A 7,500-nucleotide genomic window follows, 5' to 3' on the forward strand; every position below is an offset into this window, starting at 1 on the left:
TAGACGATCTCGCGCTCCGGTTAACTTTAACGCCCGTCCGAGAAGAATTTTCGGGGACTGGACGACCGAAGCGGATCTCGCGCGGTCTCGCGATCGACAGTGAAGAGAAGTGCAGAAGAGGAAAAGAAGACACGACAAACACACACCATGGGGCGACCGACGCGTTCGTTTCAACGCTTTCGCACAAAGTCGGCGGCGGTTATATATTTATATCATTATATTCCGGCGGACGGGACGCGACGTTCGAAAGCCTCGCCAAAGAGGAGCTCCTGCCTCTTCCTCTCTCTTTTCTACGAGAAAAGATAAACGTATTTTACGGGGATACGGAAACGTTACCACGTGGTGTCACACACGATCGTCCGTCTCTTCTCTATAGCAGAAACCGATAAAAATACACCTCCCGAAAGAGAGTATATGGTGATTCTTTTTATATATATATATTTCGAAATACAACTGAACGTGGCGGAAGCGCACGGTGGTGGTCCAGCGAGGACACGCGACGACGGGGAATAAGAACTATTCGACCCGTTACGAATACGCATGCTCGTCCCGCACGATTTTAACACACACCGTGTTTTTCTCCAGTCGTCAAAGCGTTCGTGCGTCGAATTCGAAAAATAAAAAAAAAAGAAAAACACCTTTTCTCTCTCTCGGGGTAAAAGAGTCGATGTGTATTGTGTATAAAGGTTCTGCGAGAAGTCTCGTTTTGACGTGTGTTCCGCCGATAACGACGATCCTCCGAAACGGGGATACAGAAACGTTACACCTCACAACACGATCTCCGTCTCTTCTCTATAGCAGAAACCGATAAAAATACACCTCCCGAAAGAGAGTATATGGTGATTCTTTTTATATATATATATTTCGAAATTCAACTGAACGTGGCGGAAGCGCACGGTGGTGGTCCAGCGAGGACACGCGACGACGGGGAATAAGAACTATTCGACCCGTTACGAATACGCATGCTCGTCCCGCACGATTTTAACACACACCGTGTTTTTCTCCAGTCGTCAAAGCGTTCGTGCGTCGAATTCGAAAAATAAAAAAAAGAAATACACCTTTTCTCTCTCTCTCGGGGTAAAAAGAGTCGATGTGTATTGTGTATAAAGGTTCTGCTGCGAGAAGTCTCGTTTTGCCGTGTGTTTCGGTAACGACGATCCTCCGAAACGTACATCTCATTCGTAAGAGAGGAAGAAAACAATCTCCCTGGGGCCAGTCGGTAATATACCGACATACGACGTGTCGTGCACATCCGTCTCACGCACGGTATACAAAATATGAATAAAACGTGTGTAGTCTCTCTCTCTCGACTTCTTAATATTTTCTTTCACCTCTGACGCATCATTTCAGGTGACGTCGGGAGCGCGGGAAAAAAAATTTTTCTAAACACACGAAACCGTTCATCTCACGAACAGCCGAAAAAGTTGTCGCTCAGATCCATATCGCAGTGGAGCGGTATCCGCGGGCGGTCGTAATTGAACGACGCACGACGCCGCGAACACTCACGCGAGTCCATACAAACGATTCCGATCGTTTTGCAACAACTAGAACGTACACTGTCCGTGAAATTCACAGAATTTTCGCGTGTCCGCGACAAACGCCGACGAGACACCCATCGTTCGCTCGTACGTAGCATCCTTCTCTTAACCCGACTCAGAGACGTTCTTTGCGCCCTTCGGTAAAAAAACGTTCGATCCGAAGAGTGTGAACGACGGCGGGGATTTGACAGAGCTACGCAAGCAGTGTATGGTACGTAAACGACCCTCAGCCAGGCGTGGTCCAGGAATTGTATCCGTGGACCGCAATGTGCGTTCGAAATGTCGATGTTCATGTGTCCTGCAGTTCACACGTTGACGCGCAATTAGCTGCGTTCTTCATCGACCCACGAGCCAAGTGATCCACCGTTCAGGGTAATCGTATAAATTTTATATTTCACATATATAATTTTATTCTCACTTGTTCGACCTAATATCTCTCTTCTTTCAAAGAGAAGATAAAAGTTGATACCTGAATCTCCGACCAGCGCGCGAAGGAGATTCAGGCGTCGCCTTGGAGACGACACCGAAGCCTTTCGAGACGAAAAACGTTCAAGTAATATGTATATATTTCTCGACGTTCCGGGCGTATAGTGCATTCAAAAACCCGCGAAAGACGCAGAAGACTCGCACGCGTGGAAACGACGGGGATATATTTTGTATCCTACCCGATACTGAATCCATCGCGTGCAGTCGACCCTCGCGTTCTTCCGATCAGACGCATCTATTGTTGCGCGCATGTTTTCGCGTCGCATCGCGCGAAACGTTGCACGAATCGTACCGATCGATCGATTGAAAGCAAATAATGAAAAAAGACTTCACAGCTGGCTCTTTGCCGGTCATTCGTCCCATGTTATCTCTTGCCGCGAAATTGGCGCGCAAGAGTTGGGTGTCAGACGCGCGGCTTTAAAACGAGCTTCACGGCCGGTCCCTTCGTTACCGCTTTCGTTCTTTCTCTCGGAACGACCATGAACGAACACGACGAGCGACGCTACGGCATACACACGTCCACGGATTCGATTAAAAAAACAGACTTCACAGCTGGCTCTTTGCCGGTCATTCGTCCCATATTATCTCTTGCCGCGAAATTGGCGCGCAAGAGTTGGGTGTCAGACGCACGGCTTTAAAACGAGCTTCACGGCCGGTCCTCTCAATTCCGTGTACGGTACACGCAAGATGCGGGTTCCACTTCCAGACTACCCGGTCCCTTCTCTCTACGAGAATCGATAGTAGAAGAACGGCTCGAAAACGCGTCTCAGAGACTAGGGGAAAAGAAGCGGTATGCGAGCGAAACGAAAACGCATTATGGAAACGTCGCGAAACAATGTTCGACGGTTGCTCGGTTCCAATCGTGCGGCCGTTTCAATTTCTCGTGCGCTTCACCGTCCCTCCGTAACTCTGGCCGATCGCGTATACCGAAGAGCCGACACGCGCAAAAACCACAGGCATTGTATACTGTGTATATATATATATATATGTTACAGTCACAGCCTTCGCGCGTTTTACTCTCCGACGCGGGGTTTCCACGACGAAAGAGAGACAGTTTCGTGGCGGGTGACTCGGCCGAATCGCTACGACGGGTATTTCTATTATAGAACGAATCATCGCCACCCTTTACCAGTGCCCGACGAAGGAATCACAAGGTCATCTGGAGTTTACAATGCCAGCGACGGTAATTCCAACGAAGACCCGATAAGTCAACTCATCGTTCTATTTCTCCCCGTACAGAAAAGCGAATCGACGCTAATGCACCTCGCGCAAGCACGAACGTTCTCTTCGCGTGGATCGTCCCATCGTCCAAAGATGTAAAGACGCATTGGAGATCGTGGTCTCTGGCGGGCTCATTGCACGCCCCACTGCATATCTTTCCTCGAATCGAGAATGATTCGTCCACTAAGGCTGCGAAACTACGCGTCGAGGAAACTAGGGGAAAGAAGCGGGATGCGAGCGAAACGACAATACATTATGGAAACGTCGCGAAACAATGTTCGGCGGTTGCTCGTTTCCTCCTGCGGACGTTTCATTGCTCGGGCGCTTCACGTCCCTCCGTAACCTTCGCGCGATCGCGTGCCCCGGAGAGCCGGCAACCGGTGAACCACAGGCGTATAAACTATAGTCTTCTATAGCAAGCCTTCGGCGGTTACTCTCCGACGCGGGGATTCCACGACGAGAGAGAATTTCGTGGCGGGTGACATCGGTCGAAACGCTACGACGGGTATTTCTATTATAGAACGAATCATCGCCACCCTTTACCAGTGCCCGACGAAGGAATCACAAGGTCATCTGGAGTTTACAATGCCAGCGACGGTAATTCCAACGAAGACCCGATAAGTCAACTCATCGTTCTATTTCTCCCCGTACAGACAAGCGAATCAACGCTATCGCACCTCACGCATGCACGAACGTTCTCTTCGCGTGAATCGTCCCATCGTCGAAAGATATAGCCGCTTGGAGATCGTGGCCCATCAAGTTCTTCCGTAACTCCTGCGCGATCGCGTACCCCGGAGAGCAGGCAACCGGTGAACCACAGGCGTATAAACTATAGTCTTCTATAGCAAGCCTTCGCGTTTACTCTACGACGCGGGGATTCCACGACGAGAGAGATTTTCGTGGCGGGTGACACGGCCGAATCGCTACGACGGGTATTTCTATTATAGAACGAATCATCGCCACCCTTTACCAGTGCCCGACGAAGGAATCACAAGGTCATCTGGAGTTTACAATGCCAGCGACGGTAATTCCAACGAAGACCCGATAAGTCAACTCATCGTTCTATTTCTCCCCGTACAGAAAAGCGAATCGGCGCTATCGCACCTCACGCAAGCAGGAATGATCTCTTCGCGTGGATCGTCCCATCGTCGAAAGATGTAAGACGTACAGAAATCGTGGTCCATCACGATTATTCGTAACTCTCCGAGTCGCGTATCTGAGAGTAGGGCAAACGGAGAACCACAGGCATAAATAATACTATATATTTCTTATATAGTTAGCCTTCGCGTTTTACTCTCCGACATGGGGATTCCACGACGAGAGAGAGTTTCGTGGCGGGTGACTCGGCCGAATCGCTACGACGGGTATTTCTATTATAGAACGAATCATCGCCACCCTTTACCAGTGCCCGACGAAGGAATCACAAGGTCATCTGGAGTTTACAATGCCAGCGACGGTAATTCCAACGAAGACCCGATAAGTCAACTCATCGTTCTATTTCTCCCCGTACAGAAAAGCGAATCGACGCTATCGCACCTCGCGCGAGCACGTAACTACTCTTCGCGTGGATCGTCCCATCGTCGAAAGATGTAAGACGCACGGAAATCGTGGCCCATCAACGTTTTTTTGTAACTCTGCCGATCGCGTATCACAGAGCCGAGACGCACATACCACAGGCGTATAATACCGTTTTCTTTCGTATGGTAAGCCTTCGCGTTTACTCTTCGGCGCGGGGTTTCCACGTCGAGAGAGACTTTCGTGGCGGGTGACATCGGTCGAAACGCTACGACGGGTATTACTATTATAGAACGAATCATCGCCACCCTTTACCAGTGCCCGACGAAGGAATCACAAGGTCATCTGGAGTTTACAATGCCAGCGACGGTAATTCCAACGAAGACCCGATAAGTCAACTCAACGTTCTATTTCTCCCCGTACAGAAAAGCGAATCGACGCTGTTGCACCTCACGCAAGCACGAACGTTCTCTTCGCGTGGATCGTCCCATCGTCGAAAGATGTAAGACGCACGGAAATCGTGGCACATCACGTGTTTTCGGAACTCTGTCGACCGCGTATCTCAGAGACGACGCGCGCGAACCACTGGCATATACTATTATATATCGCGTTTTACCCTCCGACGCGGGGATTCCACGACGAGAGAGAGTTTCGTGAGCGGGTTGACTCGGAAGAAACGCTACGACGGGTATTTCTATTGTAGAACGCATCATCGCCACCCTTTACCAGTGCCCGACGAAGGAATCACAAGGTCATCTGGAGTTTACAATGCCAGCGACGGTAATTCCAACGAAGACCCGATAAGTCAACTCAACGTTCTATTTCTCCCCGTACAGAAAAGCGAATCGACGCAATCGCACCATACGCGTGCACGTAAACAACTCTTCGCGTGGATCGTCCCATCGTCGAGAGACGTAAGTTTTCATAGTATGAATTCGCGTTTTACTCTCCGACGCGGGGATTCCACGACGAGAGAGAGTTTCGTGAGCGGGTTGACTCGGAAGAAACGCTACGACGGGTATTTCTATTATAGAACGAATCATCGCCACCCTTTACCAGTGCCCGACGAAGGAATCACAAGGTCATCTGGAGTTTACAATGCCAGCGACGGTAATTCCAACGAAGACCCGATAAGTCAACTCAACGTTCTATTGCTCCCCGTACAGAAAAGCGAATCGACGCAATCGCACCATACGCGTGCACGTAACAACTCTTCGCGTGGATCGTCCCATCGTCGAGAGACGTAAGTTTCCATACTATGAATTCGCGTTTTACTCTCCGACGCGGGGATTCCACGACGAGAGAGAGTTTCGTGAGCGGGTTGACTCGGAAGAAACGCTACGACGGGTATTTCTATTATAGAACGAATCATCGCCACCCTTTACCAGTGCCCGACGAAGGAATCACAAGGTCATCTGGAGTTTACAATGCCAGCGACGGTAATTCCAACGAAGACCCGATAAGTCAACTCAACGTTCTATTACTCCCCGTACAGAAAAGCGAATCGACGCAATCGCACCATACGCGTGCACGTAACAACTCTTCGCGTGGATCGTCCCATCGTCGAGAGACGTAAGTTTCATAGTAAGCCTTCGGCGTTTTACTCTCCGACGCGGGGATTCCACGACGAGAGAGAGAGTTTCGTGAGCGGGTTGACTCGGAAGAAACGCTACGACGGGTATTTCTATTATAGAACGCATCATCGCCACCCTTTACCAGTGCCCGACGAAGGAATCACAAGGTCATCTGGAGTTTACAATGCCAGCGACGGTAATTCCAACGAAGACCCGATAAGTCAACTCAACGTTCTATTTCTCCCCGTACAGAAAAGCGAATCGACGCAATCGCACCATACGCGTGCACGTAAACAACTCTTCGCGTGGATCGTCCCATCGTCGAGAGACGTAAGTTTTCATAGTATGAATTCGCGTTTTACTCTCCGACGCGGGGATTCCACGACGAGAGAGAGTTTCGTGAGCGGGTTGACTCGGAAGAAACGCTACGACGGGTATTTCTATTATAGAACGCATCATCGCCACCCTTTACCAGTGCCCGACGAAGGAATCACAAGGTCATCTGGAGTTTACAATGCCAGCGACGGTAATTCCAACGAAGACCCGATAAGTCAACTCAACGTTCTATTACTCCCCGTACAGAAAAGCGAATCGACGCAATCGCACCATACGCGTGCACGTAACAACTCTTCGCGTGGATCGTCCCATCGTCGAGAGACGTAAGTTTCCATACTATGAATTCGCGTTTTACTCTCCGACGCGGGGATTCCACGACGAGAGAGTGTTTCGTGAGCGGGTTGACTCGGAAGAAACGCTACGACGGGTATTTCTATTATAGAACGCATCATCGCCACCCTTTACCAGTGCCCGACGAAGGAATCACAAGGTCATCTGGAGTTTACAATGCCAGCGACGGTAATTCCAACGAAGACCCGATAAGTCAACTCAACGTTCTATTGCTCCCCGTACAGAAAAGCGAATCGACGCAATCGCACCATACGCGTGCACGTAACAACTCTTCGCGTGGATCGTCCCATCGTCGAGAGACGTAAGTTTCATAAGTAAGCCTTCGGCGTTTTACTCTCCGACGCGGGGATTCCACGACGAGAGAGTGTTTCGTGGCGGGTGACTAGGCCGAAACGCTACGACGGGTATTTCTATTATAGAACGAATCATCGCCACCCTTTACCAGTGCCCGACGAAGGAATCACAAGGTCATCTGGAGT

General features: G+C 50.0%; 1 non-coding gene across 1 annotated transcript; it reads right to left on the reverse strand.

Moving 5' to 3' along the window:
• Positions 1–1,758: 1,758 nt before the first annotated feature.
• LOC143175667 (5.8S ribosomal RNA) lies at positions 1,759–1,913 on the reverse strand. The gene has a single exon (XR_013000367.1). It is a non-coding gene; the product is annotated as a 5.8S ribosomal RNA (ribosomal RNA).
• Between the last annotated feature and the right edge of the window lie 5,587 nt (positions 1,914–7,500).

The sequence above is a fragment of the Nomia melanderi genome, unplaced genomic scaffold, assembly GCF_051020985.1.
Source record: "Nomia melanderi isolate GNS246 unplaced genomic scaffold, iyNomMela1 scaffold0154, whole genome shotgun sequence".
NCBI classification, from domain to species: Eukaryota; Metazoa; Arthropoda; class Insecta; order Hymenoptera; family Halictidae; genus Nomia; species Nomia melanderi.